This window comes from Vespula vulgaris, chromosome 8 (assembly GCF_905475345.1).
Source record: "Vespula vulgaris chromosome 8, iyVesVulg1.1, whole genome shotgun sequence".
NCBI classification, from domain to species: Eukaryota; Metazoa; Arthropoda; class Insecta; order Hymenoptera; family Vespidae; genus Vespula; species Vespula vulgaris.
In genome coordinates, this window is record NC_066593.1 from 2,890,482 (window position 1) to 2,913,660 (window position 23,179).

A 23,179-nucleotide genomic window follows, 5' to 3' on the forward strand; every position below is an offset into this window, starting at 1 on the left:
CGTGTGAGAGACAAACAGAGATAGACTGATAGACAGACAGAGATAGAGACAGACAGAGACAGAGAGAGAAAGAGAGAGAGAGAGAGAGAGAGTGCGAGAGTTAACGCGAGAATAAAATGGAGAATGACTTTGTTATAGCCTTCTGCGTACCTACGTCATTCGATGATGCTAAAAATAATATTACATTGAGTACGTACGTAAGTACGTGTTTGTCGTACGCAAAAAAAAATAAAAAGAGAAAAACAGAAGAAGAAGAAGAAGAAGAAAAAAGTAGAAAAGAAAAAGAAAAAGCAAATAACTTTATCTCCATTGGAATCACATATTCATGCAAATGTTTTCCGATCAAACGTTTCCTCCAACCGTCTCGTAGCATTTTTTTTCTCCCTCTCCGTCCGTATCTTTCTTTCTTTCTTTCTCTCTCTCTCTCTCTCCCTTTTATTACTCTAGGAAAAAACTAAATCACGATGCGTCGAAATTACGTATATAAGTATTTACTCTGCTATAGGTCTCAATGTTTTTATCTCATTCACGTAACTCCTTTCAGATTATTGTCATTTTTATTTTTGTATATTCATATCTACGTATCAGCGATCGAAGAAATTAATTGAAGAATAAAAAAAAGAGAGAATAAAGAATATATATATATATATATATATATATATATATATATATATATATACACAATCGATGTTCGTACTGCGCATTCGATTTGGACGTTGTAAACAAAACTGTTCAATTAAATAATCATTACGTTCGTAGTTGAGTTCGATGGTCTAACGATGGTATCGTACAATTTAATTGGTCTCCAAAATATACAATCGATAATTATTCACGGAAACATATTCGCGAAAAAGAGAGAGAGAGAGAGAGAGAGAGAGAGAGAGAGAGAATTTGATTTCCTCGACTTCCGGTAGTTTATTGTCGCCGTCGGTAGTATTACTCTCTCGTACGTGGCCATAATAGAAATTGCACGGTCGCTCGTGATATTGGATGATGGCCAGTGGGGAAAGGGTTAAAGTCAAAGTTACGAGTACGAAGAGCGCGTTATTCGTTTATTCGCCGATCGTACGATAAGCTCTAAGTGTGAACGTAACTCTTTGCTTCCTGTAAAAAAGAAAAAGAAACAAGAAACATTTTCCTCAATTAATTCGTTATTAAAAATAAATCAACGAATTTACTCCATTACTTAAGATTTCAATTCTAGTATCTTTCCTACATGTAATTTTTTACTCTATATCGAAGTTCCTCTATCAACAACTTAAAACAATACTTTTGAAACATTTGTCGATATTATCGAAATTTCATTGAATTTTCGAACGATATTGTTAAAAAGAAAAAGAAAAGAAAAGAAAAAAAGCTTGTGAAATTGTTTTAAACTGATCATTACGTATATGATTTAATTTTAAAAGACGAGACACGTTCGTACGTAAACAGTTACTTCGATAAATGAAACGAAAAGAAAAAGAAAGAAAGAGAGAAGAAGAAGAAGAAACTTTCATCGTGGCGATCTTCTCTCTTTTAATGTTAAATACGACATCGATTAACAACAGGATATTATTTAAAAAGATATTTGTATCGCTAAAACGAACGCGTTCTCTTTTTCTTTCTTTCTAAAAAAAAAAAAAAGTCGTGATAATAACACATCCGTAATACAACACACACACCCCTGTGCGTGTTATTACATCGGGACGACGATGATTTATCTCACGGGACATTGAGAAAAAAATTAATCACACAGTTATAAAAGATAACGTCGTTTATATGCAAACGTAAATATAAGATCGATTGAAGTTCTTCCCGTGAGGTGTCTCAACGAGACGCTGCCTTTCGACCGTTTGAAACATAATATATCAGGGTGAAACTTGATAACAGATCGCCTGAAAATAACGTACTTGGCCTGCCATACGATCTTATTTTTCTTTTTTTTTTTTTTTTTAAATTATCATCAACCATGAGAAACTCGAATATGCCTCTTTCCCTGTATACTTCTCTGTCTCTATCTCTCTCTCACCCTCTCCCTCCCTTTCTCCCTCTCTCCTTCCTTCTTTATCTTTCTTAACCTTTCAAAACGAACACAATACAACATAAATTACAATTATTAATAATAATATTAACGCAATAATTACTTTGTAAAAGTAGCGAATTCTCTCTTTCTCTCTGTCGCTCTCTCACTCCCCTTTCTTTTCAAGACAAAATTCACGCATAATACGACATAAATTACGATAATTAATAATAAAAATTAATGCGCAACAATTCGAAGAAGTAGCGGATCAGTAAGAAAGTAATATGTATATAACGATGATAGTAACAATGAAAAGAACAAGGAGGGATGTTGATTTATGTGATCTATACGAAGGCAAAAGGTTCAAAAAAAAAAAAAAATCATTAAGCAACGTCTTGCGAACGCCATTAATAATAATAATTGTATTAATAATCGGACAGAACGTTAACGACATCGTAATTACCGATCGCAGTTAATTATAATTGTCTTTACGTGAAACGTGTTCGTGGTAAGACGTTCTTAATTATGATCGATGACGAGACGATGCATGTGCATACCTGTATGTGTAGTATGCATCCGTCTGTATACGTGACACGAACGAGAGAATGCGTGGACCTTCGTGTTCGACCTCTTCGGCTGCGTGCTCTCTTCTAACTAAAACTTACCGGTGAAATCCTTCACGAAGGACATATCGTTACGATAGTATAACAACAAAGAGAAAGAGAAATAGAGAGACAATAACAAACGGGTCGTTCGAACGCAATAAACGTTTTTTCTGTTTATACGAACTTACGTTACGAATGGATATGTTATGTTATTGTGTAATGAATTAGAATTCCTAGTAAACAGACAAATCTCGATAGTAAACAGACAAGTCTCGACAAGATATTTTTACAAAAACGAGGTATTGTTTATTCAACGAAACGTATTGTTTTTATAGAAACGATGATGTCATGAAAATTCTTATTAATAAGGAATTATCTACAATAATACAAATATATATATATATATATATATATATATATATATTTAATAAAATGTGAAAATTATAACGTAACGATATTACACTAAAAGTGCAGCTTTTATACTTGGCAAACGTGCACTAACAATTGATTTTATGGGGAGAAAAATAAAAATAAGATAAATATAGGAGCTTGTAAGTTTATACTTACGTGACGTTATAAAAGATTAAAATAACGCTCGATAATAATATCTTTCCTTACTACCTCAATAACAATAGCAAATTCTTATTCAGATATAACTATCTTTTAACTTGAAATTAACCCGAAATTAGCATTACAGGTTACACGATTGTATATATCTACTTAGTGGTGACGTAATTGTTCGTAATGCACGCTCGCAACGAGATCACCTTGCGGCAGAGGGGTCCACGTAATATTGCATCTACGCCTAAGGTGGCTGACCAGCCGAGAGAGCTTGCTTACGCAATTCTTTACGTTTACATTACCTAACCGGCTTCCACGAGAGTCTGCGATTCCACCTACGGCACACGTCCGCTCTCTACCGTATGTAGTTAGTATACCGTCTTTTTTTTGTTTACGATTTACGAAACAAGGCAAACGAACGCATACTACGATCCAACGTACAAAAAAAGACTATTTGTCATGTTAATTTAGTAGCTATAAAAGCATTGATGGCTCATTAAATTGCAATTCTTTTATATTTATAGCCGTATTTGTGAGATAAGATTTTATAAATAATGTAAAGTTGCGTACATATATTGCACATATATGTGCATGTTAGATATAACAAATGATTTATATATGTTTATATGATTACAAAAAATAACAATAATGTATGCATACTGTATACATATATGTATATGGAGCTTTATACTTTTAATCTATATTATAAAAAAGTATGATTTATATATTTCTATACATACATACATACATACATATATACATACATACATACATACATACATATATATATATATATATATATATATATATATATATATATGCAACTCTATATTTCTTATAAAATCATATATACGTATAAAGATCATGCTCGTAAATTTATAAATAATGTATAAAGTCATTAACCTTAATTATCTAATATCAGATAAAACCGAAATAGAATTGATAAGAATGATATTGCAGTTAAATAATAATTATAAATTCAACTATGTAGCGTATATAAGAGAAGATAGTCGAGTAAGAGAGAGATGAGAGTGTTATCTTGAGGCCGACGCCCAGATCGATGCCTTCGTCTGAGCTTTCTGAGCTTCCTGAAGGCGGCGGAGGCTGTGTGTTGAATTCCCAGCTATACGGGATTTTCCTCTCACAGCATACCCTTCTGTCGTGTAGAGAAAATTCTTGTCTAGGTGGTGTAGGGACTGGATATAGAGGAGGACTGCAAGGGGATATCAGGAATGGATTGCATTGTTACTGTCAGTAGCGATGATCGATGTACCGTAGAAATGACCTTTCCCTGTTTTCTAAGAAACTTCGAAACGTGTTTCGTATCGAAAACATATTTCTTATTCTATTTTCATTTTGTATCAAAATATATTTACGTATAAATATTATCTAAATTTCGTTACCGTCATTCGTTCATATTTATTAATGCTCAAATGCATGTAACTAGTAGGGTTACAATATATTACTTTTTTAATATATCTACATCGTTTAATGTACGATGTAGTTACTCATTAAATTTCATTAAAAAATTACGATAATATATACATATATATCTCATTGCTCTTATATCTACATAAGAACAGATATAATATATTACTTTTTTTCGTAAAAATTTCGAAACGGATAAATTATGTATCAAATATAAAAAAAAAAGAATGTTGAATAGAACGAATAAAACAACATACTATGAAACAACTTACATTTGATGGATAACAATCTATCGACTTACTTCAATCTAAATTAAGTCAATATATTCATTATTTAATATTAATTTATAACTCTTCAAAACGACGAATATCGTCAGCCATGTCGATTAAATAATCGTTTGACGCGAATTTTGTCACAAAATTAAAAAAGAATATAACGTACGAGCCAGATGTGAATTAACGTAAGACACGATGATATGACGATTAAGTTTAAACGCATTGCGTGCGTGCGTGTGTGTGTGAGAGAGAGAGAGAGGTGGGGAGAGGGGGAGGAAGAAAAGAGGGAGATAAAAAAAGAAAGAAAGAAAGAAAGAAAGAGAGAGAGAGATGAAGCACTCACGAGCGACGATTCGCTCTAGAAGGACCATTAATTTCGAATCCAATTAAAAAGATGGCGATCCAATTAAAACGTCGCTCGGTAGGCACATAGTAGTACGAGGACAGAAGGGCAGAGTGGGGAAGTAGTAGGGGAGGGGTCGAAGGAGGGGTAGAGCATAGTGGAGTAAAATTTTCATTAACGAGAAAGTGCTCTGGCTGCCTTGAATCGTGCGCACGCGCGTACATACGTACTCCTCATCAGTTATATGTGTGTATGCGTGCATATATTCTACGTATGTATATATACATGTGTGTGTATATATATGTATGATGTACGTGGACTTTACTCGAATCGAGTGGGTTAAGCGTCGTACAGTGGTTCTCAGAATCTTTGAAAAAAAAAGAACAAAAACAGAAAATCGCATATCTTCTTTGAATTTCATTCTAAAATAATATCGAATAAATTTGAATTGATTCGCTCGGTATGTATTATATAGTAGTAAAAGTAAATCGACGATTTTTCTATTTCTTTTCTTTTTTCTTTCTTTTCTTAGTTCGTCGATGTTACCAAAGTTTTTTACGTCGAATGAATGAACGAGTAAAGCGAGAAAAACAAAATATGAAAATATATGCATTTTCGAAAAACCTAATTTTCTAACCTAATTTCTATCACCCGAGTGAGTAACACTCGAAACTCTTAGATATACATAAATTTCTTTCGATTAAATACATAATCAGAAATCGCGGTGATAGATACGATACGTACGAGAATTAATTTACGCAATATATAATATCTTTATCGTCATATTGAGTCGTAATAAACGAAGGAAGTGTTGTTCGGATATATACGATATGTTGTCCTTCCGATGAGAGAAATGATAACAATAATAATAATAGTAATAGTAATAGTAAGAGTAATAGTAATTCTATGATCACCAACAACAGAGTCTGAAGGTCTCCCAAGTCCGCAGTTTGAGAACGACTGGCATCGGGCGTCATCCGCTCCGCTTCTACTACTCGAGAGACGCGAAATGGTGGGGGAGAGGGAGGCTTGAGGTAGAAGTGGGGGTAAAACTAGCGCATGCCGTGTACAAAGTCGCGACTACGCAACATACTACGACGCCGTACTTGGCGTACTACGTTGCTCCGTCTCGTTTCGGGCATCGTAACTGCAGTCAGAGAAAGACAGAGAAAGAGCAGGTCGTCGACTCGTATCACGACTCACTGACACGATTTTACCATTCTTTCTTTCTTTCTCTCTCTTCTCTCTCTCTCTCTTTCTTTCTATCTCTCTTTCTCTATCTCGCTCAGAAGTAATTACTAATTAATTAATTAACTAATTGACTGAATTTACATCGTACCTGTACTTTACGCTACAATTTCGTTCATTCATCAACGTTGGTACAGGACGGATCAAAAGTTAAAAAAAAAATTTACGTTTGAAGGAAAAAAAAAAGAAGAAGAAAAAACAAGAAACAGCCATAAAAGTGACGATTTTTAATCATCGCTTAGGAACTTTTCATCCGTCCTGTATTGTATACGAGTAAATAAAGATGCTTGTTAAGAGTCTTACGGAGTCAACGATAGGGTATTTAAATTTAATATAAAAGTAAAAGAGAAGATAAGAGAGTTTCGTGAGACACCCGTCCGTCAGTCGGCCGACTTTCTCGCACGAGTTCGTCACGAAATTGTATAGTATTGGTAAATAACAGAATATAGCAGAGAAATTTTCGCGCGAGTAAGAAGGTCGTTGAACGATAGGAAAACGGCACGACACAAGTACCGGCACAAGTAGCACCGACAGACGACTCAAGTCGTGGCCACTTCCCGTAGGTCGTAAGGCTGCAACGCGATGTAGAAAGACGAGGACAACCAAGATCGATCGATCCCGAGAGATTTTCTTGTTCGTTTTATCACGCAGTCTCCCAATCAGGAAACATCGAGTACTTACCTCCCACTTCAAATAGATTTAGATAAGAAAAATCTTTTTTAAATGCGATATAATATTTACTTCTTGTTACGTAAATATATACACCACCCATCCCTCCTTTCTCGTATCAAAAGATACTTCAAAAATAAATGTATTTACAAAAACGACGATAAAATATTTCGATTGACAGAAATGAAAATTATTATACCTAATCGATAATCTCAATCTCAAGTAATCGAAGTTTGTCAAAATTGACCATGTTATTTTTTTAATCGATATTTATATACAAATATTAAAAAAGAAAAAATAATAATAATACGTTGCATAAGACGTATAGAAAAATATTGGAAAACCTAAACGAAAGCAGAAATCGTTCGTTCTCGAAAGAACGCTCAGGAAGATCGATTCGAAAATGTCGGTCAAACGTTCCATCCATCCCCACCATACCCTGAGAGAGAAAGAGAGAAGAAAAACACTCGAGAAATCGTGCCCAGAGATCCTTTTCAAAACGACGAACGTCCCACCCTTCTTTCTTTCTTTCTTTCTTTCTTTCTCTCTGTCTCTCCTCCCTCTCCCCTCTCTACCTCTCTCCCTCTGACACGTATATATACGTATATGTGTATATACTCATACACGTGCAACAACCCTTCTTTCTTTACTAACTCGTTGCAGTTTCTGCGACGTTATGAATCGGTCGAGTAGAACGCGTCGTTGGCTTCACTCGAGCAGGGAGAATAAGGCGTAGGTTCGATGACGTAGAGTACGTATTTTCACTACTACGCCGCGTATATCACGACCCGATCCCCCACTACCCTTGCAAGCCTTATACAGCACCCCATCTGACCACCTCAGAGTACCCAGCTAAACCACGCCAGCAGCGTCAACACTACCATCGGCTCTACTTTCTACAAACCAGCAGGAGTTCTCCCTTCCCAACCCTTCTCGCACGCGCTCGCGCGCGCGTGTGTTTATACGCGTAGCTATTAAACGAGCATCAACTTCAACGTTCTAATGCAAAATATCGAATAATACGATTGATCGTGATAAAATTATTATGATAAGCGAAAAATTAAAATCGATCGAAAATAATCACCGATTCTGATTAAATTAGCGTTAAGATAACGATCGGATTTTTTTTATTTTTTCTTTCTTGTATTTTTTTTTTTTTTTTACGATTGATCAGAAAACCTCATGAAAGGGTGAACGTATTATAGAAAGTTTTATAAAATTTACGATCTATTGAATGATACAAAGGCTGGAATTAATATTGTCACGTAAATATCACCGATCGATTTTACTAGTTACTTTTGTAATAAATGTCATTTATTACGAAGAAAAAAAATTCGGACAATAAAAAAAAAATACGACGATAATTATTGACCCACACGATATATCGAAGTGTGTGTATCGTTCTTTTACTACCTTTTTCCATATCACATCTTTGCTAATGCTAAATAAATTTTCCTCGTCTCTCACTCTTTCTCTCCCTCCCTCCCTTTCCCTCTCTTTCTCTCTCTTTCAAGCCCCTCCCTACCCATCCCTTTTGATATCACCAAGCCAGCCAGCCAGCCAGCCGCCACCTACTCCACCTCTTCTTTCACCTCCAACATCGTGCACATTCGTAACCATGGCGATATTGATCGAGCTAGCAAGCAGGCAGGCAGGCAGGCAGGCAAGCAGGCAAGCAGGCAAGCAAGCAGGCAGACTGGCAGGAAAGCAAGCTGGTTGGTTGGTTGGTTGGTTGAATGCTTGCTTGCTTGCTTGATCTAAGTCTCTCAGAACTATCTGACAAGATAGATTGACAAAACCCGCTCTAACTGACCGATCGAATCACTGATTGCGAAAGACTTAGAGGTCTTACTAACTTTTTCACTGAAGATCACTAACATGAATATTCTAATCTCGAGTTATTCTCTTTCTTTCTCGAGTTAACCCTTTCTTTCTACTGCTACATCTTGAATTATCTATGAAACTATCGCAACGTTACGACGTATAAACGACTTAACGAACGAATCGATAATTGATATACATAAGTACATAAGTACGTAGTTGAAATATAAAATTATACTTTTACTTTCACCGGTATGATATCAAAGGTAAAACGTTTATCGTATTAATTTTCTCGTTTAAATGAAATACTTCAGTTTCATTCGATCGAACTTGAAATGAATATCATTTATTTTGCTCCTTGATATTTGAAAAGTATGCTTTATATAACTCTGATTTATATACCTCAGGACACGAGGACGAGAACAAGAGAGAAAGAGTATCGCGCGGCTAGAAATAAGGCGCGAAGAAAAGTGGATCGATAAATCAGAGGATAATCCCAGCTAGCTAGTATATCTCAAGGCGTTTTCATGGATACAATTTTCCTCGATTTTCCGCGCGAGCTACGTGCGTCGTCCTTATTGCCTTAGGTAACTCGTCGATGATAAACTGCATGGTAAATCTACTTGAGAGGAGTTACATTTTTTTTGCTTTTATATCAACGACATTACCGAAAAGTCCCAAGACACCATAAAAATCTGATTTCCTTTCGTTTTAAAAAGAGGCGTCAGTTTTCACGGATAAATACGTTTTAAACACTTTCAGGAACTTGTATCGAACGGGAAAAATTTAATAATCGTATCGTTCGATTATTCCAGTTAGAAAGAACATAATTAAAGAATTTTATTACTTAACGTATCATTATTTTCTATATATTTATATATATATATCTTTATAATATGATTTTATAAAATCGATACATGGTATTTTCATCAATTCCATTAGTATCGAGTCTATAACAATTATAAATCTTATATATCACTATAATATGGTGTAAACTGTAATGTAATAATCACTAAATAATCACAACATATAATTTTATACACACACACACACACACACACACACACACACACACACACACACGTGTGTGTGTATGTACGTATGTATATAATAAATTATTATCCTCCTTTACATCGAAATATAATAAGATAGCCTGATAGTGCGTAAAATTCTACCGTATAATTTACTACCCTGATTATTTCAGTTAATTACAATATTTCGCATTACTTCCTTTCAATCTAAGGAGAAGGGAAAAAAAGGAGAGATGAACGAAACCTATTCGACGTATGAAGGAAGGAAGGAAAGTGTTGCAATAACAAGGTATTATTAGCTATCTCGTTCCGCTGCCGGCGTTAAAGCCAACACGCGAAAGATGTTGTTCTTCTTCTTCTTCTTCTTCTTCCTCTTTCCGCTTCTTCTTCGTTAACCATTCATCCTGTCTCTTTTACATCTATCTTTCGTATTTCTCACGCTCGAGTAAATCGGCTGTTTTGTATTTTTCGAAGGACTAAGTTTCTTCCTCGTATGAAAGCATATATGCAAATCTATTAAAATGCATGTACATAGTGAAAGGAAATAAATGTATCGTGATGAAAAATATATAAGCAAACATATGTATTGTAATATAAAACGTATAAGCAAATAGATGCATTGTAATACGTACGTATAATTTTAATCAGATTAACATACTTTATTAAAGTATATTTATAATAGTACTCTTGATAATACTATAATAAAATAATTTACACAATTAAAAAAAAAAAAGAAACAAGCAAACAAACGAACAAACCGATGATCATAATAATACACATAGACACAAACACACGCACACGCACAGACGCCTATGAACTTTTATTATCTTAGAAAGAAAAAAAAATGTCTCAAAAGATTTTAATGGTTCATTTAAAAAAATGTATATCAAAACGCGAGGCTCGATTTTTTGCCCTTAGTCTACCACGCGTATATATTTACATATGTATGCACGTACACGTAGACGTCCTTCGAATTACGAATGAATTCTTGAATCACGGCGCGTCTCTCTCCGTGAATATATGTACCAGTAGCATGCAAAGCGCGGTCTCTCGCTTACTCGCCCGCGCGCACACCAAGAAGGACGGTCCACGCGACAGAGGCACGCACACATATACGTAGACAAAGAAAGAGAGAGACAAACAGAGAGAGAGAGAGAGAGAGAGAGAGAGAGAGAGAGAGAGAGAGAGAGACCATCGCGGAGGCGCAGTAGTCACAAGTATGCACACCCACTCGAACTGCATCCATTCATAAAAGTGGCGAAAGGCCGTAGCTGGCTGGCTGGCTGGCTGACGGCCTCGGTTTCTACGCATCGACGAACACGCGTGTATGTGTATGTATATGTGAGAGAGAGAGAGAGAGAGAGAGAGAGAGAGAGAGAGGCTCGACGTCACATACATACATAAATACGTATGTAGTACACACGTGCATTAATGCACTCAAAGAGAGAGAGAGAGAGAGAGAGAGAGAGAAATTGTGTGCTAATGGCCGATCGCTATCGATGTGCACCGCCTGTAGTAAATCCAAACGGACTTCCCGCCAAACTGCGAGCACGCATATACAAACTATGTTATTGTACGCTCCGAAAATGCTTCTCGTGGCTTATCGGATCAGCTGACTTTGAAATTTCTGTGCACATTACCTTGGTATCGAATCGATAGAAAATTACACACACGCATACGCACGTGCGTACGCACGCACAGAACAAAAGAGCAGAATTCTTTTAGTCGAATACTTTCGATAAACGTTCCAGAAGATAGGACATACATCAAATTTAAAGTTATTATCATCCGTCGGAAGAGAATAATCAAAGAGGATGTATCACAATGGCCATGTCAGTATCATCGAAGAGAAGACCAAGATAGAATAAGAACAAGAGACAGAGAGAAAGCAGACTCGAGAGAGTCGCGTAAGGTTGAGGTTGGGATTAAGTAAAGTTAGATCGCGCCGGTAGACAACTGCGGCCTGAAAATAGCGCAGTACTCACTGTCTGGCTATGTGGCTGACTATGTGTCTTTTACTCTTGCGACCGGCACCGGCCAGCAGCAGCATCGCGTCCATCTGAAACCATACACCCGATGCCGGAACCTTCCTAGCGTTACAACGAACCGTCATCGTTCTACTCAAGTTACTTAACTTTCTTTCTTCGTAACAGAACACACTTCACCTCGCCTCGCCTCACCCTTACCCTCACCCTCGCCACCCCCACCACCTCCTCCTCCTCCTCCCATCCCTATTAATCCCTTCAACTTCGTCCCTGTTCCCGCGCTAACTCCTTTAATGCTATCTCAACTTATTACGACGCTTAATAATTATTTTCTTGTTTAAAGTTCACGTCGTTACTCTAATCTTTTGCCTATAAGTATTTTATTCTCATCCCTTCAATAAGCTCGAGATTAAGAATAAATTTATTAACCGATCAAAATGCTCGAGATTCCCAATCGTTTTTATAAAAATTTTCTTTCGGTATTACACTTCCTTTGTAGACTTTTCTTTCCTTCGAATACATAGATAGGTATGTGATCTATTTTATTACGAATTCCTTTATTTTCGTACGAGATATATTCTAAATATATTGAAATAATTGTTGGTAGTTCTAATATTAACGCGTGCTGAATGCCAAGCTGAGATTTTATAGAAATCGTAGATATTTATAACATTTCTCGGATAAAAGTAGACGAGAAAGAGAATTTATTATCATACCCTTTTCGCATTAGCAAATATATTTTTAGTCTTTAAAATGTTAGAGAAATTTGAGAAATGTTTGAAATAAAATTTGAATGCCGGTCATTCAATTCGATCCTACTTGTTAAAAAAAAGGAAATAGAGAGAAAGAAAGAAAAAAAGGGAGAGAACAAGAAATGAAGAATATTCAAAAATATTCGAAATTAAAGAGACGTGATCTAATGACACGCGTAAAAGGTGTCTCATGGTTAAAAGATGGATCACGTATTTTTTTTCTTCTTCTTTTCCTATTCTTAAGTATTCAAAGTCTAGTCTCCATACTAGTTTCTACCGAGAATCGATGTAATCGACATTCCAAAGGTTACGCGCGAGATAGGGATTTCCATTCTATCCCCACCACCGTTCTTACATTCTTGCTACGTTGACTCTAAAACGTGCTTCCGTCTGTGCTAGTCGCATAAAATTTGCTACGTACAGATTCTTTTACCGCCCACGTGAACATGGAATTCTCGTAAACGTGACGTTGAAAAGTATTAGATAAAGCAATATGAGAATGAGTCTTACGATTTATGAGAATTCTTTTTATTACTTTCTATAACAATTTCAATTTTTCGAATTACGCGAATATATGTAGACAGTTATAATATATACATACTTGGAGATTGTAAAAGGAAAACTCCAAGATATTTTTAAATGATATTTTAATGGAGAAAAGAAAGAGAAAAGAGAAAATAGAGAAAGAAAAATTCCGTTTCTATTAATAACTATATAATCAGCGAAATTTTCTCGTGATAGTTTATGTACGAGTCACGCCCGCGTGATGATCGTGTCTAATAATTGCTAACCGGGAAAGAGAGAGAGAGAGAAAGAGAGAAAGAGAGAAAGAGAGAGAGAGAGAGAGAGACACGCGATAGGCGATAAGCACGAACGTACTCGCGAACGTACGTACGACCATGACCCAAATTTAAGCTTCCTCTCTTCTCTTCTTTCATCCTACGTTTGATTCATTAAAAATTTGCGGAAGCTTTCGTGCGAAGTGGAACGAATCGGATGTTACAATAGAATATGTATATTTTTTCCACGAATTAAAGCGGATTTACATTCTAAAAATATCGTCTCTCTCAAACTATTAAATCTGTTCAGAAGAAATAAACAAGATTCATTGAATTATGTAAGATCGTGAATAATTTTTTGAGACACGAGATTGGTTTTTGATCTTCTCTTTTCTTTTTCTTCTTTCTTTCTTCTTTTTTCTTGTTTGCATTTTTGATTTTTCTGAGTATACATTTACATACTTAAACTTTAATAATCCCATGTAATTTCGAACTCGCATATTTATACATCTACATAAGTATCATATATTTTATTTAATTTCTTTGTCATAAAATAGATTTCTTGCTCAATCTAGAAAGATTAATGTTCGTTAAATATATTGATCACACTTAGTATAGTGTAGTAATGCTAGTATAAGTAGTACTATTACTTTCACATTATATAACTTTTTTGTAGATAAGAAAAAAAAAAGTTCGGTTAGAGAAGGTTAATGGCGTAGAGGTAGCTATTAATAAATCGTAATAAAACAAAATAATCTGTATGATATCATAAATCTTATTCATAGGTAAGATTTAATCCGCAGACACTAGATGGAAGGAAATTATTCGAAAGACAAAAAAGGATGAGAACGCGAGGAAGGACAAAATACAACTAGCGAAGATAATTTTAGTAAGTTGTAATGTAACAAAATAATTGATATGATATTATAGATCTTATCGCAGATAAGATTTAATCTGCGTGTGTTAGGTGCAGGAAAGTTGCTTGAAAGACATTAAAAAATAAATAAATAAATAAATAAATAATAAAAAATAAAAAAATAAGAAATAAATACAGAAAAAAAAGGAGAAAGAACGAACGATAGAAAGAAAGAAAACAAAATAAACTTAAATCAGCGTGAAGGCAAGAATGCGGGGAAGGACAAAAATAGAAGGAGGAGGAAGAAGAGAAGAGGGAGGAAAAGGAGAAAAAAAGAAACGAAAAAAATAGAGAAAAAAGAGACGCGTTCCGCTTCGTTTCGAACAGTCGATGCGGATGTAATAGCGTATCATTAAGTCCGCACGCGAGGAAACTTGGCGCCGCGAAAGCCGTGCCGCCGCGCGTGTTACGCTATGCTACGCTACGCTACGCTACGCTACTCTACTCTCTCAAAAACAACGCAGCAATGCAACAAAACCGATGTTGTATGTTACAACGTTAGACGAACGCGACGTGTAATTAGATACGCATTCCATGACGCGCTCGCTAATGTCGATAGTATCTACAAGATTGGCAAGATTCTTTTTGATAAATGTCGCGACATTTATATCTTCGAATTAATCGAATCTACTATCTCTTAATTGGAATTCAATAATGCGAAATTAAAGAATGCCCTCCTATATGTTTATCTATATTTATCCTAATTTATCTTTTCTATGCGTATGATAAATTTTTATTATCGTTTGTCCTTTATAATTCTAGCCACTTTCAAATCATGCATTTAGTTTTATATATCTGTGTACGTGGGTTTTTGTAATTCTATTTTACTTATTAATTAACGTTTAGTTTTTGTCGTGTTGAAAGGCTAATGTTTAGCAAGTTTAAATTATGTTTTGTATAGTGCGATTATACTATTTAATACTAGTTATATCGTAAGTTTTATGTCGGATGTTTTTTCGAACTCGCAAAAAATTGTTTTATAAAAGATAAAAAGTATTGGTTTATAAATAATACAGGAATTTTCAATATTTTATGTATAAATAAATAACATTTCATAGAGATATTTTTTATTTTATAAATTAAGGGAAACATTTTTTTTTCTTTTGAAATGTATCCATATTTGCATATTACAAAACTTATGATTTAAAAAATATCACAAAAGTAAGTTTTGCGTGAAATATGCAAATGTGGAGATGCCTTTAAAAAAAATATATATTTTTTCTTTAACTTGTAACATAAAAGATAAAATAGAAAAAAGTATTTATTTTTATGATATTTTTTATATCACAAATTATGCGATATTTTTATATCATCGATTATGCAAATCAAAAGTATAATATATACATATAATATTATCTTATTTGTGTTGTAATACGAATTATCATTATTAATTTGTTTATATAAATAAATACCTATATAAAATACTGAAAATTACAACACGATATTTATCGTATAATCTAATATTTGAGATTGACAGAATTAGAATTTCATATTGTCCATAGACTCGTTTAAATGAAAAAATTAATGAATTAAATGAAATGATATTAAAATACTAGAAATATTTCGAACAAAAGCATAGATTATATTATCACATAAAAATAGAAATGAGATTTTGAGCGAAGCGAAAATTAATAAGATATAAAATAACTTATTTGTTAGGATGCTGTGTTCGAGAGGTATATTTGAGCCAACTGTAGGTCGAGAGAAGCTGTGAGAACGAACAAAGCACGAGTTGTCGTTTGGATTCCCGCCGTCCTTGCATCTCGAAACACGCGCACGAAGAGGAGAAAAGGTACGCAACGAGGTCGTGAGAGGGCCAAGGAGAAAGAAAGCTTTCCCGCCCAGCAAAATTCGAAATTTTTTACTCGACCGACTAAAATTTTTTTTAATTTTTATTTTTTATCAAAACTTCTAATTCACTTTTGACAAATTAATTCTATCAACTAATTTATATCAACTTAAATCTGATTTATATTAAGTAAATTTAAAGAAATATATTTTGTAGAATAAAAATTTTAAACAGCGCTATTTTTTGTTAATTTTGTGTCAATCGTTTCCGAGAAAATTTATTTTAGAAACAATTTTTATTTCATTGAGTATTAAAAATATATATTGCCGACTTCCATGCAGTAATAAAATCTTTGCTGAGTGTTACATCCAATATTTTACAGTACACTCGATGTAATCTGACGACATTCTTCAACTATACGCTGCTGAAGTTCTCTTAACGAAGCCGGTTGGGTGGCATATATTCTGGTTTATAAATATCCACATAGATAAGAAAAAAATCAAATTAATGGATAAATCTAGCTTTCAAATAAATCAAAGTATTTTTTGTTATAGGATCTACCGATCCACACATTCATCAAAATATACTATCTACTGTAGAATGTTTGACGTATACTGAGCAACGATTTTATTACTGGATGGACTTCAACGATACACATTTTGAATATTTAATGAAATAAAAATTTTTTTCAACCTAATATTAGAAATACATTTTCTCGGAAACTATTACCAAATAAAAAAAAATACCAACGTTATAAAGAAAATTACAAGATCTTTCAAATGATATACCATTTGGATTTTTTATTTGAATTGTCACCCCCTCTTCTACATATGATATGGATCTATCAAAACTAAATTGAGATGTCCTGACATTTCTCGAAACGATCATTATATTCCATAATAATTCTAATAGATAGTTTTAAAATTTAACGATCCAACGATCATCCATTAATTATACACACTTAATCTGTCTGTACACGCATCAAATATATATATATATAAATTAATTTAAATATGTATAATTATACTATAACCTCTAATAATAATCATAATTAACGAGAACAAATTACCCGTAAAAAGAAAAAAAAAATGATTCGAAAGTTAAAAAGATATCAATAATCGTATGATCGATGATAGAAAATAATATAATTTTATTTTTTAACCGATTACTAATGATCAACTTTCTATTCAATTTCTACTTCTTTTTTTTTTTTTTAATTTATTTTTCTTTCGACTTATATTTCTCTTCGAAATGTTTTCGACGGTAATGAATGTGTGCGTGTAGGAGGTACGTATGTATGTACGAGTAGATTGTCGCGTTACACGTGGATCTCGGCAATGCTCAAAGCTACGAAGAAGTAGTAGTCGTGAGACAAGAAAGGTGCACTTTTCTTTTATTTCTGTCTGGCGAGAGCCGAAGGAAAATGGGTCGAGGCGCTCGAGACGCGACGCGCTTCTCCTCTTCCTCCTACTCTTCCCTCCCAAGCTCGCTTCGAGAAACGACCGCCGCGGCCGTTTCGTTTCGCTCCCTCGGAAATCGGAGCTCCCGTCAAAGGTCTCTCCACGTATGTACGTAGGTAGAAAAGGGAGACGCCAAAAGAAAGAAACAAACAAAGAAGCAAAAAAGAAAATAAAAATAAATAAATAAATAAATAAATAAAAATTCCGAAGGAGAATTAAAATGAAATTTTGCCGATAATTAAAAAAAGTATGATGAATTAAATAATAAAATAATAAAAATTACAATATCTGTGTATATGTTCGTATGTGTGTGCATGTGTGTGTGTGTGTGTATATACACTTAATTCTCATATAACAGTACGTTTTCGATATAACGTTGTCTCGAAATTTTTGAGATTTTTATCTTGTCATTTTATATATATATATATTTTTTTTTAAATACGTATGTGACTTTTTTCTTCCTTTTTTAAAAATATTATTCCTGTTTGTCACGCCAATGTTGTTTATATAATTTTAAAAAAGAACAAAAGAAAAAATGAAACAATATAAAAAAACAAATATGGAACCTAATCTCGTTTTTTCTATTAGATTTGAATATTCGCATAACGCTATTTATATAACGCGACGTTTCTACGGAACGAAATTTCCGTGTTATACGAGGATTACCTATAACTATATAATATCTACAGATATTTTTTATTTCTAACCACGTTCAACCTTAAATTTAACCTTAACTTTAACCAGTAACTGCATAAATATTCAACGAAGAAGAATTGTATTGTCTCTATGATGAATAATGTATTATGAATTTAACATAACGTAACATTATCTCTATTTTATTCTATGATTTTATCTCCGGTTTACCATTACATACCAAAATATTTTTTGACGGTAAAATATTTATTATATGTTAAAGAAATTCAGTTCTGTCGATTTTTATATCATTTTAAAAGAAATCGCTTAGGTTGCGTCCTCGAGAATGTACGTATGTGTAGCGTTAACTGTGAGAACATAATTTCGAATTTAAGTTGGAAAAGGTAAGGTTAGATAAAATAGTTGAAGAAAGAAAGAGACGGAGTGTAGAGCAGGTGCAAGTTGAAAATAAAATAGAAAAGGAATTAGATTTGGAAAAAGTTTGGCTAGAAATAAAATTATAATGGCGATAAATATAACAAAAGTAATCAAAAGCGTTGGAATAAGCATATTATCGACAAACTAAAACAAAACGTGTTGAAAAAAGAAGCAAAATGGCAGATATTAGATTAAAAAGATTTATTTCTAACAGATATAAAAAAAAAAAGAAAGAGAAAGAGAGAGAGAGAGAGATTGAAGAAAAGAATGAACAGAAAAGAAATGATACGATAGAGAGATGAATTAAAATGAATGCAAAATTTAAGTATTAATATCACATATAAATATAAATAATAATAATAATAATCTATTCTATCGTTCTTTGTTAACCCTCTATAACATTTATATAAAAATAATGTAACGTGAAACTTGTGAGTAATTTTTTATAACATTAACATAATTATAGTTTAAGAATTATAATTTACACTTAGCTATAGCATTAACTTTTGGAATATTAATTTGTGATATTATAAGATTTTTAAAAATATAGATATGTGTGTGTGTGTGTGTGTGTGTGTGTGTGTGACTTGAAAATTATAAAGGGTTAAATACGAAAACGATTTATTCTTTTATCCTTCGAACTGTTTCAATCCTACCTTCGTATTTTAACATATACGACTTAAACATGTTATATATAAACATCTATGAATGATTTATGTAATTAATAATAATCGTGATAATAAACATGGGTGTATCACGTGCGTGAGAGTATGTATTTCGACAAAATGGAACACCATTGATCGGTGGAAGGCTATTCGAGATCTTGCTTCTCATGCAATATCTTCCTCTCGAAACAAAGTGCTTTAACGACATGATGAGTTATGTACATATACAGTTCGAGATATATGACGAGAGATACGATGAAAGAAGGAGAGAAAATGTAAATAAATAAAAAAAAAAGGATGGAAAAGAAGAAAAAAAGAAAAGAGGCAGAGGAAAAGAACTCGTTCGGTGATGACAAACTAAATCGATGCTTCCTCCAGCACAGATAACATATTGGAGGAAGTATTATTAAATAGGATCGTGACTACAGGGTAAATTCAACATATTGTCCCTGTAAATATGTCGATCAGATCGCTTCTTTCATGTCAGAACAAAAAAATTCAAATATGACCAATATAACACGATATATCTGACTCTTATATCGATCTCTTATAATTTCCATTTCATAAGAATTAATCGACGCAAATGATTTCTATGACAGGAACCTATAAGCGATACGAGAAAAGTATTACCGAAGATGACAAAGTCGTAAGGAAAAGTTGAAAACGTTTTAACACATTGGTGCCGGCTAACAAAACGTTTCATCTTCTTTATAGTTCGATCCAAGAAGAACGATAACTTATAGAAAAATAAAGATCCTTTTCAACGATTTCAAAAGTTTCTTCAATTTTGTATGTAAAAACAAAAAAGAAAGTAAAACAGTTCGAATAACTTTTTAAGGAAAATTCATTCGGCACAAACGTGTTAAATACGGATTAAGGAAGATTAACCGCTAAAATCGAGAAGACTCGCAAACGCAATCAGAAGCAATTTTGTTCACTTACCTTGGAAAGTTTCTCGCCCTCGTGATGTGGTAGCAATGTCCTAAGAGACTGGAAACCAGCATTGATACTCTGCATACGACGTCGCTCGTTGCTGTTGGCGATTTCTCGCCGCATCCGCTTTTCCTGCTCCATGTGGCTACGCGGTGTGACACGTCCAACGTTATTACCACCGCTAGCACCGGTATTACCCGAAGCAACGTTTTGGCCACCTACACGACGAGCTGTTACTGTGTTACTCTTTGATTGTTGTTGTTGCTGTTGTTGTTGAGTATCCGCGGCCTCAACGGCCGCCACGCTCGTCACCGAGCTCTCCTCCACTTTCTCGATACTACTGTAACAAAATATATGAGAATAGAGTACTACGTACACGTGACGAAAAGAAGTACGATAATAATAATACAAAATCTTGCAACTTTCGATTTCTTAAAAGAAAATTAAATAAATAAAAAAAGATAAATGAGAAATCATTCGGATTATTTTATTCTTTTGTTTATCTTACGTCGGAGATATATTATTATTATTATTATTATTATTATTATTATTATTATTATTATTATTGTTGTTGTTGTTGTTGTTGTTGTTGTTGTTGTTGTTATTGTTATTATTATTATTATATGAATGAGCATAAAAAAGGGGAAAAAGAAAGAAAGAAAGAAAGAAGAAAGATAAGAGGAAAATTTATGCAATGCTTATCATTATTCATTGCTTCGAATGATCACTCCCACGTTTTCTTTGCAACTGCCAAATATAGTCGCCGCGAAAGAAACATCGGAGAAAGTGCGAAAAATAAGGGAAAGCGGCTTTCTTTTTTCTTCTAGAAGCTTTTAAGAAAATTGACATAACGAGTAAACGTCCGTCTTGGTGAAGACATCGAGTAAAAATCTTACTCAAAACGAAAACAGAGGAAAATATCTATCTATGGGAAAGAAGTTAAATAGTGCTATTAAAAAAAAATATTAAAAAAAAAAAAGAAACCATTTGTAAATAACATTATTTAGACGCGTTCTTTATAGAAGAATAAAACGGTAGTAGTGTAATAAAAAATGAAAGACGTCTCGAGCGTGTCTTCTTCGGTCAATGATAGGTACATAACGTATATAAGAAGAACAGTACAAGAAACGATAGGATTTTATTCAATAAACGAGACAGCGTCGCTCAAATACGGCATTAGATGTCAATCAACGTACGACATAGACAAGGGGAGTGTTTACGTTCGTAGAAAAGCTTATTGAGAAACAACACAGGCAATGATACGAGCCATTAATGGGTAACGAGACATTCCAAGGAGAATAAAAATTCTTAAGAAAAAAAAAAAAGAAGAAGAAGAAGAAACAAACAAACAAACAAACAATGAAAATAAGAACTTAACCTTTCCAACAAAATGTCCTAAATCATTATTTTTAATATCGTGATTGAGATGCATTTACGAATAACGATCACATACTACGAAACATATACTTCGAAAATCGCACTAATACAAGGACGATACGTATCTCTCTTCGTGGGTTAAAAATACCATGAATTGATAAGATACATATGTATGTAATAGGTTACATTCGCGTGGCAGCCGTATCTAAAAAGTGAAACTCGGTTAAATGTGTAAAGGTAACCTTCTATTCGCTATTAATATACATACGTGTGTAATATATATATATATATATATATATACATATATATATATACACATACACATTATATATATATATATATGCACACGCACGTAATCACTCGGACGTACACAGACGTATAAAATACACGATATACATACAGAAAGAGAAAGAGAAAGAGAAAAAGAGAAAAAGAGAAAGAGAAAAAGAGAAATGTGCTTCGTAGTGGTAAATCGTGGATCGTTGCTGACGATATACGCTGTTTTGCTATCTCTCTCGCACACTCGGCTCGCGTGAGTCACCAACAGCTGATGGCTGGCGCCACTCAGCTGGTTGTTACCGGTGCCCGAGCGTCGCTATCTCCAACCGTCGCGATCAGCTGCGCGCGAGTGAGAGAGATAGAGAGACAGAAGCTAGAAAACGCGAACGGAAAGGACGTTCCGCTGACTCGAAGAAGAACGCAAAGAGTAAGTAGGATGTCTCTCTGTGTGTATTTGCCTTGACGAGAGAGGATCTATAGAGTTAGACCGTTGCTCGCGCTCTTTTTCCTTGATCGACGACGTGTACGCGCATGCCGCCTTCTTCGTTCCTTCTTTCTCTCTTTCTTTCTTCGTTTTCTGCCACCAATCATGATTTATTCTGTGCGAAGTCAATCGCCTTCTTAGAGAGACTTACTAAGAGACTAATACGTCTGTGCTTTTTTTTCTTTTTTTTTCTTTTTTTTTTCTTTTTTTTTTTTTTTATTCTTTCTTGTCTTATTTCATTCTCTGTAACTCCGTTTCAGCATGAATTTATACTAACACGTCGAGATCACTCTAATCATTTCAAACTGAAATATCACGATCTTTTAAATGGACGAAACGAAAAGCCAGATGTTTGATGTGCTTCTGGAATTTCTAATACGCTTACACACAAGTAGTAGACCAGAATAAAACGAATTTAAAAATTTAAGGAGCTAAATTTATACAACCTTCCGTCCATAAGCTTTCTTATAGGACAGGTATAAGAGTTCTAAAATAGTAGTTTATAAATCATTATAGACACTAAATTATTGTAACTCTGAATGAAGATGTTATATGATTGAAATTAAATAAATAAGTATCGGTAATAAAAAGATGTAAAGTTTAGCTATCATAAAACTATACTAATAATCATAACGTTTTTTTTTTCAACGTACAATAAATGACAGAGAGTCAACTATGATTATATGTCATCAATCTTGATACAAAT

At 33.8% G+C, this 23,179-nt stretch overlaps 1 protein-coding gene and 1 long non-coding RNA gene across 3 annotated transcripts in view; one reads left to right on the top strand and one right to left on the bottom strand.

Annotated features, from left to right (window-relative positions):
- Positions 1–2,938, bottom strand: part of LOC127065611 (myb-like protein P) — a 40,417-nt gene extending 37,479 nt beyond the window's left edge. Inside the window, exon 1 of the mRNA XM_050998194.1 lies at positions 2,560–2,938. The gene's annotated coding sequence lies outside the window, so the exon portion shown is untranslated. The remainder of the gene's footprint in view (positions 1–2,559) is intronic.
- LOC127065622 (uncharacterized) overlaps positions 1–17,068 on the top strand; it is a 32,869-nt gene extending 15,801 nt beyond the window's left edge. The window contains exons 2-4 of one of the 2 annotated variants that reach the window (XR_007782146.1): positions 14,285–14,388; positions 16,075–16,207; positions 16,587–17,068. This is a non-coding gene — a long non-coding RNA (uncharacterized LOC127065622). Of the gene's footprint in view, positions 1–14,161; positions 14,389–16,074; positions 16,208–16,586 lie in introns of those variants that run through there. The other variant, XR_007782145.1, reaches the window with a different exon arrangement.
- The last annotated feature ends 6,111 nt before the right edge of the window (positions 17,069–23,179 follow it).